The sequence below is a fragment of the Bombus bifarius genome, unplaced genomic scaffold, assembly GCF_011952205.1.
Source record: "Bombus bifarius isolate JDL3187 unplaced genomic scaffold, Bbif_JDL3187 scf7180000008422, whole genome shotgun sequence".
NCBI classification, from domain to species: domain Eukaryota; kingdom Metazoa; phylum Arthropoda; class Insecta; order Hymenoptera; family Apidae; genus Bombus; species Bombus bifarius.
The window spans coordinates 382,333-402,110 of record NW_022884652.1 but is presented as its reverse complement, the minus strand read 5'-3'; the positions used below and the strand labels follow the sequence as shown (position 1 = coordinate 402,110).

The following is a 19,778-nucleotide window of genomic DNA, read 5'->3' as shown; positions in this document are numbered from 1 at the left end:
AACTGAAAAGTATTCGAATAGACGCAAAACTGATGTAATCACGACGCTTGTATTGTGATTGTTTCGTATCGTGGTGCTATAACCATTCGTCGCTATTCCTTCTTATGGTCTCGAGTGATTCAGACGTAAACATTACAGTGCGGTTTACAGTGTAAAGTTCGTGAAATATTATACGTATCTAGATATATATATTTATATATATTCTATCGTTATAAATATTATACGCGTAACGGTTAAAAATCATACGAAGTTTTCTCTGCTTATTTTCAACCAAAAGGTTAACTACGCGGATCGTTCGCCATAGAATAATAAGTCAAAATTAACATTAACCTGTCACAGCCAAGCAATCTCTAGCCGTCATTCAGCACCCACAAGCCTTCTTTGTCATACAATCTTCACACGTTTTAATGTTCATACAACCGGACAATTAATCACTCACGTAACAACAATCTAAAATCTAAACGAAAACACCTGCTCGAGAGAGCGCGAATGGACGCTCGTGCAACTTCACTGCGGTCGATTCGCCCGTTCGATACTCTCGTTCGATTCGTTAACAAGAAGAAGCATCGCGGTGTTGTTTCCGCCAAGCGCTCAGAGCGATTCGCGAAAGTCATTAGTCTGGTGAAAGCGAACACGGAAAGAGTGTTACTTCTCTAACGCGAGAGCGGGTGACAATAATGATTAGAAGTGGCTCTCACGGCGGCAGCCTCTCTCTCTCGAACAATAACGACGGGACGCCAGTGAATAAAGAGGGAACCCCTATGCTCGCAGCACCGATTTATCCATTGCGGTTAAAATCAACGTTCCGCCTCCGAGATTGCGGGAGGGCAATGGACACGTACGGGTAAGTACTATTACACGCATATAATCGTACGTGTATTCTTTCGCACCCGGCGGCATTGTTGCGTGCAACATAACCACCGAAGCTACGCAAACCTACATTTATTTAGCAGCTGCTAGTTCAAAATGCGTCACAATAATAATGTCGCCTGGTGAGAAGGCACGAACTTTACTACAACTCTTTTGTGGTTTTCGAAACGACAGAGCACGAACGACTTTTGAACGAGTACTCTTTTCTTAAGTTAATATGTGAATGTAATAGAATAATTCGTTGTAAATTCGAGGCATATGAAAGATTGAAATCGATGCAACATACTGACATTTTCGCTCGGGGCGGGGGGGGGGGGGAGGAGAGTAATCTCTGTTGTACAAATATGGCATACCACTTGAAGATATTAAAACAATTCGTTTTAAATTTGAGATATAGGGAAAATTGAAATCAATGCAATCTTTTTGTTCCCCTTTATAGTTTTTGAAGCGAAACGAAATAACCTAAATAAGCACCGCATGATTTGAAAATATTTGAATGACTTCTTAGATAAATCGTTTCTAGACACGATAATATGAGAATGCATCAATTTAATATATGTATAATGAAATGACAGAATATGCAGAATTAAAGTCGACTTAATTCATAGTTTTCGAGTTACTTCCATTACGTACTCTCATTTCTATTGACTGTATTTAGACACGATTTAGTAACTCAAATACTCATATTGAGTAGTAAGAATAGGTATTACAAAGTATGCATCGTCATTGTAACAATGTACAATCTCAAAAATGGGAGTTCCTTTTATCCTCTCGAATGACTCAAAGTGTAAAACCAACGCCATACCTTACGTGCACGACCTACAACCAAATGCTCTCTAACTTCCCTCGATTCCAAATTATATAATTTAAATTATTGTTTAACGTCGATCAACCGTTAAAAAAAATTCTCGAAACAAAGAATCCAATCAACGGTTGTATATAGGAAAACGGCGTTCCGAAAATTCGAAGTGGGGAAAGTGGTCGAGCGACGACGCGATTATTAATGGCGCCACGATAGGCGATTAATAAAGCCGGCGGGGGAAAAAAAAAGTATTAGGCTGGGAGGAAAAGCGATGGCGAACGGCGGGAAAAACGGCCGGTGTATTTGGCGACTAGTTGTCCATAAGCCTACACAATTTACAATAGCATTGTCCGCGGTCGGCCAGGGCCAGCGATGATTTATCGAAAATCGTCATTCTGCTCTGGCGAAAATTCCTGACCCCCACTGGTGGGGATGGCTAACAATGAGTTGCTTGTCAACGTCGGACAAATTAATCGAATCAGTGCGCGGATTTACTGCCGTCTACCCCCTGCCCGTACCCCCTCCCCTCTTCACCCCTTGCGTACGTTCTACCGTGCCCCTTCCCTCCCTCTAACCGCCAAAAAAATGTATATGACAGTGTGTCTCCTCGCTCGTTTGAATGCGAATAAATGGCGCTGTATGATGACGATGGGTATGGTGGTTACGCTGAATGGCTTCGACTAGAATGAGAGTGAGAGAGAAAGAGCGAAGTATACAGGGATGAGAGGCAGAGGGTAGAGGCAAAGAGAAGGAGGGAAACAGGCGGAGAACGTAAAAGCGTATGTTTTGTCTCCGATTGTGCGGCGATGATTGATGATGCGGTTAATGGTATTTTATTAGAGACACTTTGGAGGGTCAATAGACAACGGGCCGGATGAATAATAACTCTGTTACGGCGTTACTTATTAGGATTACTCGACGACGTTGTTTCTCCCGGTGCGATCATTAGGATGCTCGAGCCACGTCTCGGTCTGCGTCTTTATTTGTTGCTGGATCGGATGGATATTGTTCGTTGTCCCGTCCCGTATGAATAATTAACGCGTGTTCCGAGTCGTCGTTGAGTTTACGGTATCGCGGATGTGAGAAAGTTTGCTGTTCTATGGTGATGGTTCGAATTAGTGAATGGAGAATGGTCTATCTTAGATTTAATGGAAATGTAGAAGATATCCAACGAAAGAAATTTCGTTTATATTTACGTCATTCTTGATGAAATGTATCCATCGATAACGATTCTTATTTTGTTTCGACTAAATTACCAAAAGTATTTATCTAAGATCAAGGGAAAAGTCAACTAATCGTCCATAAAGTATAGTTAAGATTATGATTTGCAGCGATGCGGCCTTTAATATAATGTCCATTTACGGCTGTTTGGCTTATTACAAGCGCGTGCGGTTTATTGGCCATTTCTTCTGAAATGATCGGATTAGTTTGTGCGATTCTCCCCTCGGATTAGCTGGCGAAGAAAGAATGGCACGAATTCTCATAAAATTGTCCGCTTTTATTATTATATTGATAACGTTTCAGCTAACATTTTCTTTAACATGAAAACGAAAAAGGAAATTCTATTTGAATTTTATTTTATCATTAAGTTACATCATTTTTAGTTACAAGGAACATATTCTAATGAGACAAAATGGAAGGTAAATTTAAGCATTGATTATACCTAACAGCTTAAAAAAATCTCCTACATAGCTGAAATGATAGCCTTGATTGTTATGACAAAGTTGGTTTTCTTCCACGATTAATTTTCATTAGATTCTGTAGGCGTGATGAGCTAATAAAAAAAAATATTCATTATCAAGTGAATTACAGCAACTGTATCGAATGAGAATCGATACACATCGGAAAAATCATTTTTCGAGTTCCCTGCTACATGTAGTTACTTCACAACACCGAGGAACAGGTAGAAAAGCTTGAAGCGAAGACAGTAAAATCACCACCAGGGTTTCCCCGATGTTTGCATTGCCATGTGACTGTTATCTGCGAATAATCTCATTACTCGAGGAATTGTTATACGATCTGACAATCCATCGTCATATAATCCTCGAGTTAGTAAAGTTCTGTGAGAGCAAACAATGTCAGTACCGTTCCTTTTTCCTAGCTTGTCAGTGAGATTGAAAAAACGACAAGAATCGTTAAACATTGCTCAAGGTCGGAAGTAATAACTCGTCTGTCACTAAATTGTTCTTAGCTCTTGACATTACAAAGGCTGAAATGGTCGTTCATCAAAGGGAGTCGTTTCTAAAAACCTGTGCCACTGTGAGAAAGTTTCAGAAAATTTATAGCGCTGTCAATGTCTTTCGTTCGATTTTTTATAGATATATAAAAAAAATTCCGTAGGCGTTAAAAAAGAGTAAAAAGTAGAGAAAGGAAGATCGAACAGATAGATAACAAATCTGTGAAGTTCACACGTTATATTTAAAAAATTATACGCAGATATTTAAAACTCATTAACTATTTTATTAGAAGAAGTTAGAACAAGCCATCGATAAAAATATTAGGAGATAAAAGTCACAGCGTAGGCCGTAATTAACGAGGAAGACGGTGCTTTCATTGCAAAGATCTTGCTTCTCATAATTACAAGAAATAAATTTATCAAAGAGGAATCATTAAAACGCGAATTTCTCCCAACCGCCCAACCTCTCGTCTCTTTTCCAACTGTGGCCACCATCGTGACGCTATACAACGGAGACTTTATTTCTCGTAATTACCCCTCCCTTACTGCCCTGAACTCTGACGTATCGCGAATTTTAATCAACGAATTATTCAGCATCCCGGTGGTAACCGATCAAACGTGTCTGCTTCCTGTACAATAAGGACTCCTTGGCTGGAGTCAAATTATTAACGCCCTTGCTCGCGATCGAACGAAACTAAATCGTACGAGATAAATCGTGAAGGGGGACGGGGAAAAAAAATTAAAAAAACGTGCATCACGTATGCACGCATGCGGTTGCGTAATTTGAGGGAAAAAGGGAGTAGGAAAAGGTAATCGGATGCTTTAAAGTATCAGATAGGGTAACAGATAATCAACTATCAGAGGCTTCCGAGCATGAAAGGACCACTCGAATCGCGTCGAGGGAATGATATCGGCAATATTTCAACCGGTGCCACTAATTAGAAAGAGGTCAGTAATTAATGCTAATTGGACGTCGTAATTATCTGCGGATTGTACACGCCGGGTTCGTCTGCCGCAATGGCGGCTTCCACGTTTTATTTCGCGCCGTGGGTACGACTTTCTGCGACAAAGTCGACGTTTGATCCGTGGTTTCAAAGCGGAGGGAGGCGAGAAAGGGCGACGAGGAAAAAACGACTGAGAAGAGAAGGAAAGAGAGAAAACAAGGAAAAGAGAGAGAGAGAGAGAGAAAGATGAAAAGAGAACGACAAAAAAATGGCAAAAGCTAACGCGAAATAATGAACGATATCGTTCGGCTAATATGGCGGTCGCGCGTCGGCTCGGAAAATCGCTGCTTTCTACCCTCTCCCGAATTGGCTTTGACGCGCGAATTAATTTAATTAGCTGATTCTGACGACGATTTTCCGACGTTCGTTCCTCGCGTTAATATTTATTTTATGTCCGTTAGTGTTGTTCCCAACTTCAATTTTCTTTTTCCTCATTTTTTATGGTTTTAGTAAGAGTCATGTTACGATAAATGTAGTTTGCGGTAAATCAACGAGAATGGTTCTCAATTTTCCTGTTCAATTGTTACGTATTAATAGATCGACGTTTCGAAAATGAAGATATATTCGCATTCAGTCCCGCATTCTACACTTTTGATACAATAATAGAGATAATCACAGGACCACATATTGCAATAATTATCGTATGCCATTATCTACGGTTTTTTCATCATCGGTATTTCCGTCATTGTCAGGATGTTTGACGTTTTCATTATATCGAGCAACGTTGATACTAATATGCATAATGCCCAATATTTGTAAAACAATACTATTAATACTTGCAACAATTAATCTATACTCTCGGAATGTATGTCTTATTGTAGTGTCTTTCGTATGTTATTTGTTTCGAATTAATTGGATATTATACTGCTCCAAATAATATAATAATATAATAATTCTGATGAGAGAAATAAAATAAACGGCGAAGATTAGGGATTCATAAGAGAAAACACATATTGCATTGAAATAATTATCGAAATAGATACAATGCTGTGTTAGCTGTCTTGTTCTTTCGTTTGTGGCGGATGAAAAGAAAGTTTTGCATTTCGTCCCGGGACTACCGGTGGACTCGTCAGTAAGGCTATGCCCGGTAGTCCCTGCCTTAGACGCAAAGGGAGTCTCGCTAGGTGCGGTATTTGTATCAATCGCTCGTATATTCGACCGCTAGCGAGTTAGACAGACTCGTTGTCGTCGTAGCCCTCTAGTGTTGGCGGTTGGTACCAGCGGATCGTCCGGGAGGTGTTGCGCCGCGTTGATGCCTCGACCTGTCGGCGTCCTATTGATACCGATCCGTCACACGTTATTTGAATAAAAATATTCTGTGTTATTATTTTTATTAAAAATATTTCTATATTCGTATTATTTTCTTCGTCCCATAAAGAACTGTAACAAATTGCTATTATTCTATCTATACACAAAGTGTAGGCATTGTCTATTTTTATTCTGTTTCTTCATACTTCTCTTAATAATATTTAAGGTACATATATAATCCATCGTTCCATCGTTTATGTCAAAAAATAAAAAAGAAGAAAAGGGGAAAAAAATTCAACTTTCAATTGGTAGTTAAAGATGGAATTGTTACGGGTCATCAAAATTCTTTCGAACTGTTTCATTGACATGGTGCTAAGTGTAAATGCAGGTATCTGGCTCTATTTGTTTGTCTAGGCGTTCACCAGTTAGACTGGCATTGTTTGCGCACGCACACGCACACCCTATGGAAAAACTGTTGGCTCAGATGGTGTGTATTTTTTTATTAAAACTGGCACCACAAAGTTTCCTGACAGATGACAAATGTTATCCTCTGCTACCGTTTCTTCGAAAGCAGTTTGTACTTTCTACCAGGAACGAGAGGACACAATGTTAACGAGATAAGTGCTTGATAATCAACGTTAACCAATAAAATTTGCACTTTCGATTTACGTCGATTTAATCTTTTGTCAATTTGAGAATTGTAAATTTTTCCTAAGAAAAGCAATTGTATTATTTTAATCCTTTTGGGATGTAACTGTCTAAAACTATGGTTACAACGGATTCGTGTTCTATTCTGACGAATGAGATATTGGAGGGGTGAAATGCATGCGATGTAGCTAAGAATTTGTATACCATAAAATCTCGATTATCAATGTACAGATTAAGCGATCGATTATGGAAACGAAAACTAATGAAAAATGTTGGAATGAGATGCAAGAAATTATTACAGTTTTATTTAAAAACTTTTGTACTTGTCTAATGTTATATAATATTCATGAAGTTCAAGAAACGAATGATCTTCTCTCATATGCAAACAAAGCATTAAACGTTTTATCGTGAGCAAGTTGATTTTACTCTATTTGCCTTGACAGTGGTTGACTTGTTGAATGATACGCTCCTAGCATGTTTGCTTTTATTCGCAATTGAATTCGCCACGCGTATTATATGGTAACATAGTATTAAATTTCGACAACAATCCGTGAGATTAATTTGTTCGACTATATTAAGAAAAGCATAGTTGGCCATTGTACCGGGGAAATAGAGTAACTTCAGAGGGAAATCACGAGGCGTATCGTCGGCAGATTACGGAAACAAACGTTCCAGGGTATTATCCGAGTATAATGGCCCGTATGACATATGTACGGTGTGTAACTGTTTATGACTTTGGACCTCCGTGTGCTACGGGATTTATAAATCTAAATACTCTTGGATACAAGCTCAATCTCATAAACATTTCTGTCATTCAGTTGGAACATAAGTCATTAAAACCAAAGTGACTCTCTCTCTCTCTCTTTAAGAAAAAAATATTAACTGTGGTATCCGCGATTCAAAATACAACGTTTTAATTCTATATAATTGAATTAACTAACTAATTGAATAGAGTACCATATATGATGGTAACCATATAGTTTTCTAAGAATTTTACTATTTCATCTAAATTTTAAGAATTTAAAGTTTTAAAATATGTACTATAGATAAATAAATAACATCGCGAAAAGAACATCTGAACATTCGTTTCTGTATAACAGTATGTGGAAAAATTTGTCTTTAATTTGTATTTATAAAACCACTGTTATAAATAGCCTAAGAAATACCACAATATTATATTTCTACTTATTCATCGACACAACAAATATGTACATACATATTTTTCAATAAACACAGACTAAAATCTAACGAACGAACGGAATTACTTGTATCGCGATGATATCTATGGACCATTTTAATATTGACATAATACTTATACCGATGCTATTATGTTTTATTCCTTAAGCCCGTCAACCGAATGCATGCTTGCGTGAATCATACTGTACCTCGAATGCAAATCGATTTATAACAAATAAAATAACTTATTCTATGGTAACGATCGATACTTTACTCCCGAGACCTGGTTGCTCGGCGCTTATCACCGGGCAACGAGATATTACATCCTTACTCGAATGACGAAACGAACAGTCCGCAAAACCTAATGGAACCTGTGTAATTCCAAGCCAGCCGTTTGCCAAAGCGATAAAGCCAAGCCGATGAGGACGCAACCGGGAATGGATAAGCAATCTTCTTAGCTGTCGTTTTGAACAGCCATGACTGTCAGTCTGGCCCACGCTCGGTTGCCTCGTAAAGTATTAACGGACAATGCGTGACTGATTTCCGTGGCGTACTCTTTGTCAGAGACACAAGCCTCATTAAGTCTTTAACAAACCGGCCTGGTAAACTTTTCGCGTGAATCGAGCCGCTTTATATCGCTCGCTAATAGACGATCACTCATCTTTCGTAACAGCGACCTTATCATCCAGCGTGTAATTACGGGAAACATTGTTGCGAGTTTCTCTATCGATCGGTATCTTCGACGAAAAGTAGGTACATAGTTACAAGTACATAGTAGTACACAGTACAAGTTATGATTGATCGAACGATGCTTGTTAATTCTGTGTCTATGTTTCGTTCGAATCGAGTTGAAAGTTTCAAAATTACACAGTTTGTTTCTTAGATTAGGAGCGTTAAAAACTTAAATTCGTGTTGAAGTCTAACTGTTTTCATTGTTCTGAATTTTATGAACACTATATTTAGAGGTCGTTCACTAAATTAAACGAATGCATATAATACCTTTACGTAATTGGGCAAATTTAAGAATAAAAATTCAAAATGGACAATAACCTGCTGTTTTAGGTTCGATTATTAAATAATTCTTCATATCAAATAATTCTACTCATTGATTAATAAAAATTCGAAGTCAATCAAGCATAGGCCCTTTCTGTACGAGCGCCAAAACTCGAAGGCGTCCCCTTTGTCTTCGAGCAAACACAAGACAGGAGCTCTTCGCATCCGCCGATCGCTAAGTGGAAGAATCATCGCGGCAAAAAGAAACCTTCTACGCTGCCGGTCAAGACGTTCTAATAGTCATTATCATTTACAAACATCACGGTGTGGCTGGTCCAATAGCACAGAATACGCCACTTGTTTGCATAGGTTGCAAGTGTAGAGGCTCTTCCAATGGTTAGTGCTTTGTAAACCTATCCTAGCTAACTAGGCCTGTGTGTACCTAGCGAGTGTTCCTTCAGTGTTGAGAGAGGAACTCGCGTATATTGCGTGTGTTTATTGATTCCTGGCACCTTCCGTTGGTTTTGGTGACAAACACTGTCGATCGTCGATGATCGTTTCGAAAGAAGAAAACTACTAAGGAATCTAAGAAGAAGTTAAGCTTCTTTTCCTATTTTTGTATGGTAGCTGTTTAAGATGAACCAGTGAAACTGCTTCTAGGGACTCAACGTACGATGTATTAATTTTTATTCGGTAGCGTACTATTGAAGAGCGTATCGTAACTAAAGAGAGGACGAAATTCTTCGAATTTTTCTATCTATCCGGTTTTTCATGGAGGGGATTCGATGTTTGGTAGTCGGACACACCAGATTCTCAACTCGGTGTCGCTTCGCCGTCGGTATGTGACGAATTTTACACGTTGGTGTGAATTACATTAGAACGAATGACATTTCCCTTCTCGTGGCCACTAAAGGACATTTTTCGGGTAGCGAAAAGAGTAAGCTTGTCGATTCTCCGCGATTGAATCGACTGTCGCCTCATTGACCATGCTAAAACCAAATTATATCTGTGTGAAAACGTACTTAAGTTTATTGCCAGCTTTATTTTCTTTTACACATTCATTTATTTTAACAAACCAATCCAGTCTATTCTATTGCCAGAGAAGCTACTGCTATTGCGATTTTCCTTTATAATTTCTTTGAAGTGAAATACATCCTTCAGAAACGATTTAATAGTTGTATTTAGAAGAATGAAACTAAACGTAGTACAATTCTTCTTAAGACAAATTTCTAAGGAAATAGTAATTAAATAATAACAAATAAATAAAAATAAATAATTTATCCCCGGACTATTTACTAGTCTCTAACATACAAATCAGATAGGAAATGACTTTTTATTCTAATTCGAGCAATTATATTGAAACCAATAAATACTGTAAGACCATGATAAATATATATTTCGTTTGATTAGCATATCATTAATTTATACATTTTATCAACTGTTTACGTTATACCTGGCTTAAAAATTCTAAAGTTCTCGCAACTTGACAAAACCGTAAAATCTATCGTATGTATCGATCGTTTACGAAAATTCATCGTCTTCAGATGCTGTTTACATTTTTCCAATTCCACCAGAAACCACTGAACGATAGAAATCACAGTGGGCGAGCGCGTCCACCGAAATTGAAACGGACTGACTCAAAGAACTTGGAACGATCGCGTTGGCAAAAAAGAAAAGGGGAAACGAGACAGGGAATCGCGGTTTAGGACGTAAACCACGAACGTCTTCTTCGCCATAGGCGGATCAATAGACCCTTAATATGAAATTTCGCGCGGACGTGCGGCAACTAATCCCCACCCTTTTTCCCATCTTCTGGTCGCCCTCGTCCAGCTTCCTCTCTTTCTTCGATGTTTTATTTTCTTTGTCTCTCCTGCTGGCCGGCGCGGAGAGGCCTGAAATATTCGCGAATGCATAAAGACGTGAAATATGGCCGCATGAATCAGCTGGTCTTCCTGCGGAGTGAACGGGTCCACAGGAGGGTTTGACAATATCCTCGCGGCGGCATTCTGCGCGGATTAGCGCCTCCAGGTTTTATGGGCCATTTTGTTTATGCACAGACAGGGCAAGGTTGCCCTTCCATACACCGGCGATGCGGACGCGTGTGTGCTCGTGTCGGTGCGCGCGACCGTCTTTGTGCGGCCACGCACGACACCGAGCTGAATTCTTTTGGAATTGGATAGGTTCGATACTATGTTTGCCACGAGGTGATTTGCCTCGCCGCTTCGGCTCGATGACTTTCGCCTCTACGTTGTTTGAGAGATATTTCTACTCAGGAGTGGAAACTGAGAGTCTCTGCGAGGAAATTATGTATCTAGGATATGACGCATTGATCGTAATGACAATTCGTTCTTTTAGAGAGACTTGTGAGATTTAACACGGATGCCTGACTAGTGCAAGTTTCTCTTTCAATATCTGCAATGAAATTTTTAGTTTAATTTAGTTTCATTTAGATTTCACGACGAGCGCGAGTGGTTTATGATATTTTTAGATCTTTGACGAAAGCTTTGTAACTCGATTTGTTAAACGAAAATTTAACGCGATTTAAATAATTCTCAAACAATTATCAAGTATCGAATCAGTTACCAGTCCCACTGTATTCATTTTTACATATGTTAATTCTTTATAAACGGTACTTTTTTAAAATTATATATCGTATTGAATTGCAATTCTCCCATTCGAATTTAAAATTTCTCGGTATATTTCATTTTTATCTGAACAACATAAGATTTCTTTACTCAGTTTATCTTCACACAAGTGTCTTAAAATTAGATATTCTTACGTAAGCTTTCTCACTTTTTCATCGAATGCTCGTTGCATTCGATTTAACACACGTCAATTCCGCGCACAAATACTACTATTATTACTAATAATTTTTCTGAATTAAATATTCCATAGTAACCTTACTATCTGGTCTTAAAATTACTCCAAATATGCTACCGTTGTTGAAATACAGATACGTATCAAGACAACGTTTATTCATTGTGTCGAATCTTACACATGTTCAGCATGTTCAGAATAATTAGAAACCGATCGCACTCCAGCTCGTTGAACAGGGCATTGTATCGCTGTCGAGGAAAAAACCATCGTTCGCTGGACCCCTCCTGTTGGATTTCCAGTCGATTGAATCGCGCTGTCTTATCCCGTCGTTAGGAATCAGCGGGAAATCGCAGGGGGTGCGTTGTCGTGAGTTTACAAAGGGGGGCATGTGTCGCACGGTGCATCCGTACCATTGTGCACAATTCGGAACGATTAGGAGCCACTAAACAGTCCTGGCTGATCCACTCAGTTCGAGACGAGTCGTTCGTTTAGGATCGGGAACACCTCTGGCTAATCCCACGAGCGTGGATGCAGCAGGATAAATGAAAGAGACAGAACGGGCAGGCGAACCAAATGAATAGATCGCCCGATAGATTAAACCTTTGTTTGTCGGAGTTAAAAGGAGCCGAGCAGCTCAAGAATCTTTTTATTGTTGTATCGAGGAATGATTTTTTGTTTGCGCGCACCCATGTGCCTCAAGTATATCATCGTGGAAATGTTAAAAGTGCATGGTCATTTTTAAATTGTTGTTTAGGCTGGGAATATAAATTTCGAGAAATTAAAATAAAAAAGGAACTGATGAGATGCTATAGCTATCCTGATGATCGCATCGGTATACTTCTTTTATATGATTTATAGTATATTTCTTTCGCCATTTATTTTATTCTTTCCATTTCAATTGCTTTCTTTCGAATTCTCTCAACGTTTGTTAAACTGCAATATTTTTCACTAAGAAATAAAATATAGAGAATGAAAAAGTAGATCTGAAATCTTCTAAAAAGAATCTGAAACAGACAGAAATTTCCCGCGGACGAAAAAATTAAACAGAAACAAATAGAAAATACAGCAGGAGGGAAAGAGAAAATGAGTGATACGGAGCCAGATAGGAAACTCGTGTATACGCGCGTAGATGCGTGGCTCAACGCAATGGCGCAGGACTTCGGTGTTAGTAGGTGTACACAATCTGCGAATAATGGACGCCGAATGCGGAACAATGAAGTATACAAGCGACGTCACAATGCAGGGATCAGCGAAACAACGAGCGGTCTCACTACGGATTACAGGCAGATGCGCTTCAGTCCGCGCCAAATCCGCGCTCTGCCTACTGCACGCGATCATCCTCGTGTTTTCTCCTCTCGTTCTATCCCTTCGACACGAGGCGCTCGTGAACCGCAGTTACCGTCGGCGATTTCCGGTCTCGTTTCAGAACTTCTCCATTAATCCTCAAAACTAAATTTTTCTCTTGCCATTAAATACATTTTTCCATTGTGTTAATCTTCTTGCTGTTGTACTCTCGGAATTGTAACCATCTTTTATATACAGATGTAAGCAATTTTTATTTAGTAAAAAAATATATACAAAATATATAAATACCTTATATAATTAATTATAGCATCTATGTATGTCTTTAGTTAAACATCACTTGTTAGAGGATTAATTATATTATATATTACTACTAATTCTTTTCGTTCTGCGTCAATCGGTTTTCTGTGAAAGTCCACAAAAACGGAACTTTTATTATCTGGCATTCTGAACGACACTTACTTGATGTATTGATTCGCTTTTTGTTATTTAAGATATGGATTAGTCACTAGAAGCAATATTTCTATTATTTATTTTCTTTCTGTTTTATTTACTTTTTATGAAAGTCCAGGAAAATGAAAGATTTTAATTATTTTCAAACAACTTCTATTTCATCCTTTGTAGTTAACGCTAATTGTCTTTCTTCCGTGTTAATCTTTTATAAAAATTCAGCAGAATGTCTATTTCACGAGCACCTCCCATACTCATAGCAGGTGATCCTCTCGAGCAAACACATTTCTTTCAGCTTCCCCAAAACCAACCTATCTCTCAGAAAAATCGTAACAATTCGGAACTCATGTTCCTGAAATTTTTTTTCCTCGTCTAGGGATCGCGTTACCAATCATGGTGGCGCACAACAGCGGGACAATGGGTATCCTTCAAATCGGATATAATGTCGAATAAGACGGGCCGACGGCAAACAGCAACCGGACGAAACCGTGCCGAATACTGTAAATACAGCGGGTGGGCGTTATTCCCACTGTATCGAGAGGCGACAATGGGGGACAAACTGCATGCTTGTTCGGTCGGTAATACCTCGTTGGGTCGCCGAACAGACCCACTCCCATTGTCGATGCATCACGAGCGTATATACCCATAGACTTGCGCGCCCGTACATTTCGAGTAGATACACGCGAACAATGGCATTAATCCATGATTGTTGCTGGTGTGGATATTACCGGGCGGAGACCGAGGGCTGGCTCGTTCGTGCTGGTAATGGTGGTAGCACTGGCCAACGTTGGTACTGCTTGCCGACGCTGATTCCGTAGGGAGTACTGGCCACCCGCGATTCCCGATCATATTCTCCTCTACCCCTGTGTCTCTTATTTTTCCTATAGAATCATATATACATATACTTGTACCTTGCACCGAAAACTATTTGCCAACATTTTTACTTCAGAACGTTTCCCTCGTTTTTCCTATTCGAAGGGTGAAAACATTTTGACAAACCATTCGGTTTTCGACAAACCATTCATTCACGTAGCGAGTCTCCTGAGGAAAGGAAATAGATTTCGAAGGAAGACGCGTAAGAACAGGTGCGTTCACGTGTTCAGAAACATTGTTCGTGAATAGTGCTCGCAAAATATTCGCAAACATTTTACGTCCATTTTATGGGATACCACTATGAACTGTAACATACGTCCTTAGTGGTATTCGCGAACAGTTTACGAATAGTCGTTCGTTTGTTATCTGTTTGCATATTGTTCGCGAATATGTGCGTGAAACATTGTTCTCGAGCATCTACGGCATCATGGATGAAGAAAATATATTTGTCGTTGTCGGTAAGATGTCTGATAGCTGTTCGTCCACTTAACGTTCACGGTGTTCTTCGATTCTCGCGTTACAAACGTGTGCGTTTGTAAATGAACCATTTGCGAGGACACACCTCACGATAAATCAGGACAATTCGACTAAGTTAAGGTGGATTCGAGCAAAGTGAAATTAAATAGCACTTGGTTAGAACGAAAAGCAGTGCGAATAGAGGGAAGGTACATTTGTACCGGGGGCATAATGACGAGCGTCGGGGATGTCGATTTCAGGCTGTGCGGATCGAATGACTGTACCGCGCAATTTCCCGCGGCTGCTGGCACAGGCAGCCGGATTGTGATCGCCCGTTGAGCAAGAGAGAAACAGGAGAAAAATGCGAGAGTCATCGATAGAATCGGCAGACTGGCGCAGCGATATCGTGCGCTGCTCTCGCATAGGAACAGTGAAAAGAGGACAGATATCATCGTTTCCATAAAAATCCCCAGACGTAGCGGTGACACGTAGGAAATTAAGAGATAGGATTTTAAATTGGAAAAATACAGTGGACGGAGAATGAGGGCCTAGGATACAGCAGAGGGGGTGGTAGAGATAGTAACGAAAAGGGAGAGAATGTACCAGGGTGAGGACGGATGGGTGGTCGGACACAAGCGGGTGGAATAGATGGGTGGGGGCAGTCTCTGTGGTAATTAACGGTTTAAATTGGATCTCAGTTGGCGGCTTATTGCCGATTGTCGGGGCCGAAGACGACGTAGAACAAAATTGAGAACAAAATTGCGCCGGGAGTGGAGAGGACCGATTGTACGCGAGAACGATAGAGACGGATAAGTGGTGGTACGTTATGTCGAAAATAGAGAGGAGAACAGGGGAAAGAGACGCTGCGAGATGGAGCGTACGTGGAAGAGCGTAAGAGGAGCCGAGCCGATGGAAGAGGTAAGGGAGGCGTTACTGTGTCCAGGGAGAGCTCATTGTCGAACTGTCTTGAGGGCTGTCTTTGTGGACAGGACCAACAAAGAACTTCATTTAAAGAGAAAAAGACGGGGCAATGCGACTACGTCGTACGTTAACAGTCGAGAATATCGATTCTATCGATAAACCTCGCGGGAATTTCAGAAAACAATTTTTACAACGCGGCGCTTAGAAACTCGCGACAACCATGATTCTTGGACATCATAGTGGTGACTCGTGAATCTTGATGTAAATCCTTTGTCCAACCATAGCCGACGATAATTTAATCGGCAAGGCGAAGTCATTCTTACGTTGCATAAACTTACCTGTGCGACTCTCTCCTTAAAAATGTCGTAATCTTATAGTTAGACAGGTATATCTGCGTGACGATCGATTGTACTTGAACGTTTCGGAAACACGAAACGTTAAAAAATTGACGCGACACAAAGAGGAAACTTTTCCAACGTTGAAACGTAAAACATTCTTTTTCAAAGGTACAAGATGACCACCCACGACCGCGTTAAACGTCCGAAAAGAGCTTGAATGACCGTACTCCTTGCAAACACGAGACAACGGTTTTCTAATTACCAGTTTATCGGGAGCAGTTCGATAGGACCTCCATTGCTTCCATTCCACCCTACCCGAACTCTATCCTCCACCAGGCCTATTCTGTTCTTTCTTCCTTTTGCTCTCCGGGCCACAGTCGACTCCGGTTCCGAGTCCGTTTCGTTCGAGCTTCCGCCAACTCTGGTTTGCGACGATGACGGTGGCGAATACCACCTAGAAGGGGTCGTGGTTGTACGAGAGGCGGAGACAGGGGACGAAGAAGAGGCGAGGGGACGAAAGCGGGATCGGAGGCCGGGCTCTATAGGATGGATGGGTCACAATTAAACTCAATCCTATACAAGTTGTTTTTCTTTTGATTCGCCTCGCTCTCCCTCACATGACAATTCCAATTTAACCCGGACAAGCCTCTGGCCTCTCCTCTCTCGAATCTCGATCTCTCCACTGTCCTACCGACGGTCTTTTCTCTCTTACCAACGAAACAACAACGGCAACAACAACAACAGGAGGGGAACAAACGGGAGAAGAGAGAGGAGGGCCGAGGGAGGGCTCGGAGGAAGAGGAGAAATGGACTTTTCGACATTTCAATCAGACATGACCGTCGTTCGTACTCCAACCGAACCTGATACCACCCCTGGTCCAGAAGCGGCCGCGGAGTAGTTTGGGATGGGTTTCGGTCCGGTCCGGCTCTCTCGGTTTCAGCCAATTCGTCGGCTCTCTCGAATTCAATGCATGTTTTAATGAAACACTGCTGGCCCGCTGCCCATTGTCAGCTGCATTGTTGCCTAGATGACTGGTCGATCGAAGGCCTCCAAGCTTTTGTAATGCCACCACCCTGTTCCGACTCTTCCACCCTCTTCCTCTCACTGGCCGGCCACCGGCTCGTTTCGAATCTCCGGCATCGTCATCCACGTGCGCCGGATGCGCGGCGAAGGGGCGGCCGAGGCCTATATCAGCATGTTGGAGAACGTCCAAAACAACGTCCAAGAACCAGCGTTCGCTTCTTTCAACGGTGTACACCGGGAGTCGGCTACGCTCACCCCCTCTTTCTGTACCTCGCGTACCTCTCGGCCAGAGAGGCTGCCTCGTTTCACCCGACAAAAGAAACGAGAGCGTTCGTCCTACTCCTCGTTATTCCTGTCGATAGTTTCAGTTTCGAATTTATCGCGACCTAAGCCCAGGCTCGTGGCTTCCGCTCGTGTACGCGTCGATTGTTCCCTGAAATCACTGTGGGGTCGTCCATGGACCAATGACTGAAGCGGGGCTTGAACCTGTTCCCAGTTTTGGTATACCCCTTGCTGTCTGTCTTTTGATAATTTACATCACTTCGATGCAAACTTACCGGACATGCACATTTCTCCAGCGTTCTTTCTATTTTTGATTACGAACCATTGAAATTCTACGTCGACGTAACGAAATCCGTCAATCAGCACCCTTCGGTCGCTTTCGACCGAGTCAAACGGACGGATGTCGCATCGCTGTCCCCTCCGACCCAGAATCGAACAATATACACGCGAGATTCGCGAAACCGCGATAATTCGAGAACCTGATCGTGCCATACAATCAGCCAAGTATTTTCAGAAAAATCATCGGCAAATTTTGATCCAGTGTCTCTTCTCCCTTCTTCGCACGCTTTTCTCTTTCCAGCTGGTATTCATGGAACGAACAGAGAATCCGGGAATATCGTGGTACATTTAATTACCCCGGTTTGTCCGCACGTATCCAGCCGTCGTGTCGGATTGTCCGCCGCTTTTTTCCCTCCCTCCTCCCTGCTGCAACCCGATAGAATAGTCGACGCTGAATGCCTTCGTGCGCGGATTGACGACGATAAGATACGTGGCTTTTCAGCCGTGCACGGTTAGCAGCATTCACGTATAGCGGCCGCGACTTTTTTCCGTTTATGAACGCTGCAGCCGTCGCGGCGGCACACCAACGGACAGAGGGGTGGTTAGACGGCAGTCATTGTATGGCATTATCGGCTTCGGCCCTCTCTCCTTCGGTGTGTACAGGACAGGAGAACCATCACGAAAGGGATGCACGCCGCGCGCGGAAAAAGAGGGTGGACGGCCAAGCGGTTGTTTCACCGTCGCTCTGACGTCGGCTACGTCGGTGGTGGCTCGTGTTCTTTTCTGCCGGGGAATTTGTATTCATTGTCCACCGGACACCCGTGTACTACGTGGCATAATAAAAATTCCTGCTACTGGAGTTCGATCCGAGCGGAGAAATATTCTTGCGGCTCACGTGCCTCGCGAAATCGCGCTTGTCGTTGAGATTATTCTCTGCTGTCGCTTCGACGTTTTCCTTCTGTTAGCTCGATGTACCTACATATACGCTTGTTCGTAAGAATTTAGGTGAGACGCTTTCTGGCATCCTGTAAGATGTGTTAATTTGTTTAAATTATCAAGCGAATGATTAATCCATGACCTTGTATTCTTGCAAGATAATACTGTAATTATAAACTGCAATTATAAACATACTGTAATTTATAAAATCTAGTTGTACTCGTAAGAGATACAAGAGGAACGTAATGGATTAAAAGTGTGAACATGTTTTATAATTTGGTCAAACATTTTCAGTTCCTACATCGGGCACCTTTCTATTAGATGTGAGTCACATTTCAAACTGTACAGTTTTGGATTTTAACTGTCGAAATAATGGTATAGGAACACTAAATTTACGCTTAGAATTTATATCAGAAAGGTTAATTTTTATTTGATAAACTATTTCGAAGGTGTTCATCGATACACACTCGCACGCGTCTCACTTTTTTCCATACCAGACTGTTAACCCCTTAACCTACGATTTACGTTCGAGAATTTTGGGCCGAAAACGTAAACAAGCTATTATGCCCGTAATATTTACGTTTAGTCTGTTCATTTACTACGGGCTGTGCCCGTAGTTGTAGGTTAAAGGATTAACCAACTGAACAGTTTACATTGCTTTGTTTTCAAGACACGGCACACACACATACTTCCACACACTCATATTCACATACATGTATCACTACTACGCTATCAATCTAGTCTAGCACATAAATTATACATATCTCAATACAAAGAAATTGAGTTTTTTTTTTAGCTGTAAAAGTCAATTACCTCAATTCACTCGTTTACGATAGGAAATTTACATTGCCGAAACAGTAGATAAAGTTGTATACTTTTCTTTGGGTAATTGGACCTTTGGCCCAAACCGTCGTATAACACCATTATTGTATGACTACAATACAAAAATACTTGACAAGTTACTTTTATGGTCTTAAGTAATATTAATAGGCGTAAATACGTCAACTGACTTTGTGTAATAAACTTCGTATTAATGTTCCAACAGGCTTTGTAAATATAATTAGGAGCTTTCTTCGGTCCTTCACAGCTTATCTTGTATATACATACAATATATGCATAGACATAGAATATATATACAATATATAAGTAAATTCCTAACAACAAAATTGTTTAGATTAAGAGTA

General features: G+C 40.9%; 1 protein-coding gene across 1 annotated transcript in view; it reads left to right on the top strand.

Annotated features, from left to right (window-relative positions):
• The first annotated feature begins 221 nt into the window (after positions 1–221).
• Positions 222–19,778, top strand: part of LOC117212973 (transcription factor Sox-19b-like) — a 135,408-nt gene continuing 115,851 nt past the window's right edge. The window contains exon 1 of the mRNA XM_033458145.1: positions 222–844. The gene's annotated coding sequence lies outside the window, so the exon portion shown is untranslated. The remainder of the gene's footprint in view (positions 845–19,778) is intronic.